At 40.9% G+C, this 7,413-nt stretch overlaps 1 pseudogene; it reads right to left on the minus strand.

The window, feature by feature from the left end:
* Positions 1-6,402: 6,402 nt before the first annotated feature.
* Positions 6,403-6,502, minus strand: LOC111562109 (annotated as a pseudogene).
* Between the last annotated feature and the right edge of the window lie 911 nt (positions 6,503-7,413).

A 7,413-nucleotide genomic window follows, 5' to 3' on the forward strand; every position in this document is an offset into this window, starting at 1 on the left:
TAAGAGTGAACTATCCCTTGACAATTTAGTAAAACTCCCTTATAAAACTGTTTGGGCAAGTGCTTTTTTGGAAGAAGTGTTTATTTGCTGTTTCATTTTCTTTAATGTTTATTGGTCTATTCCGATTTTCTCGTTCTACTTTCATCAACATTAGAAGTTTTATTTTTCTAGAAATTTATTCATTTTTTGTGGGTTTTAAAATATTGGGGTATATTTATTATAAAATTATTGTATAATTTAAACTTTTAAAAAGTATTTATTTTGAGGGGTGCCTGGGTGGCTCAGTCGGTTACATGTCTGACTTTGGCTCAAGTCATGATCTAGTGTGCAGTTTGTGAGTTCGAGCTCCACATCGAGCTCTAGGCTGTCAGCACAGAGCCTGCTTCAGATCATCCCATCTCTCTCTGCCCCTGCCCTGCTTGTGCACTCTCTTTCTCTCTCTCAAAAACAAATAAAAACATTAAGTGCACGCAGGGGAAGGGCAGAGAGAGAATCCCAAGCAGGCCCCATGCTGTCACTGCAAGTGAGCCCCACATGGAGCTCAATCCCACGAACTGAGAGATCATGGCCTGAGCTGATGTCAAGAGTTAGATGCTTAACTAACGAGCCACCCTCGTGCCCCAAATTATTTAATAATTTACATCTCATTTTTATCTTCAGTTATTTTTCCTTTCCCATTTTGTTTTTGTCTATTTGCTTCTTTTTTTCTTGTCTTTTTTTTTCAATATCTTGACAAAAGTCTTACTCTTTTTGAAGAGCCAATTTTGGTTTTATTCATTTTCTCATCATTTTTGTTCTTAACTTTGTTTTCTACTCATTCTTAAGTGATAGAGGGTAGACAAGGGACTTATGTTTCTGCATTATTTGAGTCTTAAAACTGTATAATGTTATAAAAATTCAATGAGTTATAAAAATTTAAAAAAGAACTGATAGGGGAAACCTAATAGAACACTAAAAAATTTTAAGTCAATGAAATAAGTAGTGATGTTTTGCTTCCTAACGCACAGTTATACCTTTTTACTTCTTTTTTTAAAAATTTTTAATGTTTATTTATTTTTGAGACAGAGAGACAGAGCATGAATGGGGGAGGGTCAGAGAGAGGGAGACACAGAATGTGAAACAGGCTTCAGGCTCTGAGCTGTCAGCACAGAGCCCGACGCGGGGCTCGAACTCACGAGCTGCAAGATCGTGATCTGAGCTGAAGTCGGACGCTCAACCGACTGAGCCACCCAGGCGCCCCTTTTTTACTTCTTAATGTATTATTTGTACAAGCATAGTAATCACATTTTGAATCAATTAGCATAATGTACTAAGTGTTTAGATCACAGGAAAAAGAACAGAGCAGATGATACAAATTTAAGGTTAACTGTTGGGGAGGACTGAAGAATTAAAGATGGCCTCTGAGAGAGGTTTTATAGTTGTTTCAGGTCCCTATTTTTATTTTCCTTAAAAAATTTTTATTATGAAAACTTTCAAGCACATAGAAAAGAACAGTATAATGAACACTCATGAAACTAACACTTAAGATTTCACAGGTAACATTTGGACACCATGCTTCATCTCTTTTTGTTGTTGTTGAAATACTTTAAGTAAGTTACAGGTATAATTTCTTTAAATAGTCTAGCAAGCATCTCCAAAAAATAAAGATCTTTACTATACAACCATAATAAAATTGTTCCACTTAACACATTTAACAAGAATTAAAGGGACGCCTGGGTGGCTCAGTTGGTTAAGTGGCCGACTTTGGCTCAGGTCATGATATTGCGGTCTGTGAGTTCGAGCCCCATGTCGGGCTCTGTGCTGACAGCTCAGAACCTGGAGTCTGCTTTGGATTCTGTGTCTCCCTCTGTCTCTAGCCCTCCCCCATTTGTGCTCTGTCTCTGTTTTTCAAAAATGAATAAATGTTAAGAAAAAAAATTTTTTTTAAGAATTAAAAAACTACACTGCACAGGGTGACTGGGTCGCTCTGTCAGTTAAGCCTCTGACTTTGATTTTGGCTTGGGTCATGATCTCACGGTTCCTGAGTCCAAGCCCCACATCAGGCTCTGTGCTGATAGTGTGGAACCTGCTCAGGATTCTCTCCCTCCCTCTCTCTCTCTGCCCCTCCCCTGTTGTGCTCTCTCTCTCAAAAATAAATATTTAAAAAATTAAAAAATATATACTGCTTGGTCCATATGCAGAATACTGTAATATTCCCGATATGGCTTCTAGAGTTGTTTGATTTTTTTATTATTATTTTTAAAGTTTATTTATTTAAGTAATCTCTATGCCCAACGTGGGGCTCAAACTCATGACCCCAAGATCAGCAGTTGCAGGACTATGACTTGTTGAAGAGGTCAGGACAGTTCTCTTACAGAATTTCTCAACTTCTAGGTTCATCTGATTGTTTCCTCTTGATAATATCTATCTTGGTCCTTCCCCCTGTAAATTGGAAGTTAGATTGAAATCTTGATTGGACTTGATTTTAAATATTTTGACAAGAATTGTTTCATAGGTCATGCTGTTTGCTACATATTACACACCACACTGGGTGGAACACTATGTGTGGTTGTTGCCCCTTTTTACTGACAATGATTCTTGTGCAAAGGGCGGTAATAGTGTCCATTGGACAATTTTGTGTATGATGGGACCATAGTTTGACACGATGCAAACACAAAGTTTTCCATCAGACTTTTTAAACTAATAGTTTTGGTATCTGCTGATAATTGTGTGAATTAACCATTTCATAAAAGCTGACAAGACGTAAACTTCATTTGCTCTAAATTAAGTAGGTGGCATCGTTCTCCAAAGAGCTTTCTTTCCCTCATCACGTGGGAACGTTTCATTACCCAGAGATACATTTCTTACTGGGAAGGCAGGGTAAATGCTTAATTCTTTCCCTTTAATTAACAATTTTCTAATAATGGATTAATGGCAATCTTCTCAACTTCGGGTGGTGGGGGCCCCTTTCAGTTTGCTCCTGGGTCCCTCTGATGTAACCCCGTCTTTGAAGGCTTCTTTGCTTTTTTTTTTTCTTTAAAAAAATTTTTTTTTTTTTTTTACGTTTATTTATTTTTGAGACAGAGAGACAGAGCATGAACGCGGGAGGGTCACAGAGAGAGGGAGACACAGAATCTGAAACAGGCTCCAGGCTCTGAGCAGTCAGCACAGAGCCCGACGCGGGGCTCGAACCCATGGGCCGTGAGATCATGACCTGAGCCGAAGTCGGACGCTTAACTGACCGAGCCACCCAGGTGCCCCTTCTTTGCTTTTTTTCAATATAAGTATTCCCAAGCGTGCCTTGTAGGTTCCCAGCTCCAAACCTGGAACCAGCCGTTTCTCCAAGAGTCCCTGGTTTCTTTTTGTAAGCAATGGTATCTAGGAGTGGCTTGCTCTTTCGCCTCTCATTCTTTTGGTGCGCTCATTCCATCTCTCCAAACAAGAAGAGCACTTATAACTTTCGTTTATTTAGTGTTGCTGACACACAAGGAATTCTACATGCATTAGTGTAACTAGTTTATCAAGTTTCACACGCATATTACGTGAAATGATTTTATTTCTTCCGTCATCCCCACCTTCCGCTGTGCCCTGATAAGCCTTCCCTCTCATGCCTAAATGATGTTTGAGGCACCTATCATTATATTCCCATCACTTTTGGTCAGTGAAACAACCCAGTCTGGTTTAACTCTTTTATTTTTCATATCTAATTCAAAGCAATCTTCCTCTTCATACAGTAGGCTACTGGGACCCTGTGTGCAGCATGGTCTGCTAATTGACTTTCTCCTCCTTGTCCCACTTTTGGTTCTAGCTCTTTGGGTATTGGAGATGGAAAATAGGGGGTAAAAAGATGCAAACATCTTTTTTGAGGTAATTTCTTTCTTTATTGAGTTAGAATTCACAGATCATTAACTCTCCGTTTTAAAGTGTGCAATTCAGTAGTTTTTGGTATATTCATAAGGTTGCAACCATCACCCCTCATTCCAGAACATTTTCATCATGCCCCAAAGCAGTGCCTCCAGTCCCCCAACCCTCTCTCTACCCTAGCCCTAGGCAACCAGTAATCTACCGTTTTCTGGACATTACATATAAAGGAAATCATACAATATGTGGCCTTTTATTTCTGCCTATTTTCAGTTAGCATAATGTTTTCACAGTTTTCTATTCATGGCTCAATAATATTCCATTGTAATGATACATCACATCTTACTCGTCTATTCATTAGCTGGGGTGTTTCCACTCCTTAGCTACTATGCATACCACTGCTACAAACCTTAGTGTACAATATTTTGTGTAGATAAATGCTTAACATTTTCTTGTGTATATACATAGGGCTAGAACTGCTGGATCATATGCTGACTCTCTGTTTAACTTTTTTTTTTTTTCTTAAGTTTATTTATTTTTGAGACAGAGAGAGACAGAGCATGAACGGGGGAGGGTCAGAGAGAGAGGGAGGCACAGAATCGGAAACAGGCTCCAGGCTCTGAGCCATCAGCCCAGAGCCCGACGTGGGGCTCGAACTCACGGACCGTGAGATCGTGACCTGAGCTGAAGTCGGACGCTTAACCGACTGAGCCACCCAGGCGCCCCTCTCTGTTTAACTTTTTGAGAAACTGCCATGCTGAGCGCTATTCAAAGCAATTGCATCATTTTACATACCCAGGGGTTCCAATTCTCCACATCCTCACCAGTTCTTGGTATTGTCTGTTGCTTTGTTTTGTTTTGAAATTACAGCCACTCTAGTGAGCGTGTGTAGTATCTCAATATGGTTTTCATTTGCATTTCCCTAGCGACTATTATCTTTTCCTGGGCTCATTGGACATTTGCACATTTCTTTGGAGAAATGTCTATTCAGATCATTTGCCCATTTTTAAATTAGGTTACTTGTCTTTTTAGTATTGAATTATAACAGTTCCTTACATATTCTGGATACTAGACATTTATCAGACATATGATTTGCGAATATTTGTTTACCATTCTCTGGGTTACCTTTTTTTTCCTTTCTAGTGTCCTATGAAGCACAAAAGTTTAACATTTTAATGTAATTCAATTTATCTGTTTTTCCTTTTCTTGCCTGTTTTTGGTGTCATAGCCAATAAACCATTGCTTAATCTGAGGAAAAGCAAATTAAGATTTATTCTTAGGGCACCTGGGTGGCTCAGTCAGTTAAACATCTGAGTCTTGACTTGTCTCAGGTCATGATCTCACCGTTCATGAGTTCGACCCCTCATAGGGCTCTCTGCTATCAACATAGAGCCTGCTTCGGAACCTCTGTGCATCCCCCCCCCCCCCATGCTCGCTCTCTCTCTCTCTCTCTCTCTCTCTCTCAAACACAAATAAACATTAAAAAAAAAAAAGATTTATTCTTGTGCTTTCCTTGGAGAGTTTTTGTTTTTGTTTAGGGAGAGAGAGAGAGAGAGCACAAGTGGGGGAGAGGGACAGAGGGAGGGAGAGAGAGAATCTCAAGGATCAATGCTCAGCATGGAGCCCAAAGGCAGGGCTCGATCTCACAACCCCAGGATCACGACCTGAGCCGAAATCAAGAGTTGGATGCTCAACCAACTGATCCCCCCAGGTGCTCCTCCTTGTAGGGTTTTATAGCTTAGATCTTACATGTAGGTTTTCAACCTACTTAGAGTCCTTTTTTTTTTTTTTTAAGTTTATTTATTTTTGAGACAGAGGGAGAGAATCCCAAGCAGGCTCCATGCTGTCAGCGCAGAACCCGACGTGGGGCTTGATCCCACAACAGCGAGATCATGACCTGAGCTGAAATCAAGAGTCACTTAACTGACTTGGCTACCCAGGGGCCCCAGGTTTTCCTTAATTTCTTTCAACAATGTTCAGTATTCGGAGTTCCCTCTGTCAGTGTGGAGCCTGCTTGGGATTCTTTCTCCCCCTCTCTCTCTCTCTGCCCCTCCCATGTTCTTTCTCTCTCTCAAAATAAGTAAAATAAACTTAAAAATACCAAAACAATGTTCAGTATACACATCTTCTACTTCTTTTGTTAAATCAGTTCTTAAGTATTTTATTTTTTTAATGTTTATCTTTATTTTTGAGACAGAGAGAGACAGAGCATGAGTGGGGGAGGGCAGAGAGAGAGGGAGACACAGAATCTGAAGCAGGGTCCAGGCTCTGAGCTGTCAGCACAGAGCCCGACGCGGGGCTCGAATTCGTCAACTGCGAGATCATGACCTGAGCCAGAGTCGGATGCTCAACAGACTGAGCCAGCCAGGCTCCCCTTAAGTATTTTATTCTTGATGCTATTATAAATGGAATTGCTTTCTACTTAATTTTCACAACAAATGTCTTTTTACTTCACTAGGAGCAACTGGAATTCTCTGTCGGTTGCTGTTGCTGTACTTAGTAACGCTGACCGACCACAAGGCCTTCTGTGGGCAGTTATCCAAAGTGCGGATCTGTCATGGGACACACGTGTGAGCTCTGTGACACGTGTGTGTCATACTTGTGCAGGGGCTGTGCTAATCTCTGTATCGTTCTGGTTTTGCTATGTGTGCTGCTGAAGTGCCCCACAGGTCTCCACAGAGCATGGTCTCTTGGTACAGGATATCAATCTCCAGTTCAGGGTTCCAACTTTGCCACTCACTACCCAGTGGCAGGCCCCACTACCCCACTGCCTCTTCCTGGGTTTTCCTTCTTGCAGTATGTATCCTCTTTGGGGGGGGGGGGAGGGTTCCAGAGAGATGGCTCAAATACTGGTAGCTGCCACTGTGTTTACTTGACGGTGGGGGTTTATTTTCCAGACGATGTAACTTAGCAACAAGGTATAGTAATTAAGATGTGCATTAAGGCACAGGGATGAAAGAATAACCTAACAGAACGAAAAGAGAATCCAGAATGTGTATCAAAAGTAGCGTTACCCACCTTTGGGAAAAGGATAGTATTGTCAATAAAAGGTTTCAAAACAATTGGTTGTCAATTTGGGAAAAAATAAAATTAGTTTCCTACCTCACACCACATATAAAAGTAAATTCTATGTGAGGGGTGCCTGGCCGGCTCAGTTGATAGAGCATGTGAAGGTTGATCTCAGGGTTATGAGTTCAAACCCTACACTGGGTGTGGAGTTTACTTAAAAACAAAAACATATCCAAAAAACACAAAGTAAATTCTACGTGTATAAAAGGCCTGAGGTTGTAAAACCAACCAACCAAGCAAAAAACCCCACCCACACTTAAAAAAAACTAGAGGGAACCAAAGGAGAATATCTTTAAGACCTTAGGATGGGGACAGATTTGTTTTTAGAAGAAAAAACAATCGGGACACCTGGATGGCTCAGTCAGTTAAATGTCCGACTCTTGATTTCTGCTTAGGTCATGATCCCAGAGTCGTGGGATTGAGCCCTGCGTCAGGCTCCACACTGAGGGGAGAGTCTCTCTCTTTCCCTCTCTGCCTCTCTTCCTGGCTTGTGCTCTCGCTCTC

This window comes from Felis catus, chromosome C1 (assembly GCF_018350175.1).
Source record: "Felis catus isolate Fca126 chromosome C1, F.catus_Fca126_mat1.0, whole genome shotgun sequence".
In the NCBI taxonomy this organism is placed as follows: Eukaryota; Metazoa; Chordata; class Mammalia; order Carnivora; family Felidae; genus Felis; species Felis catus.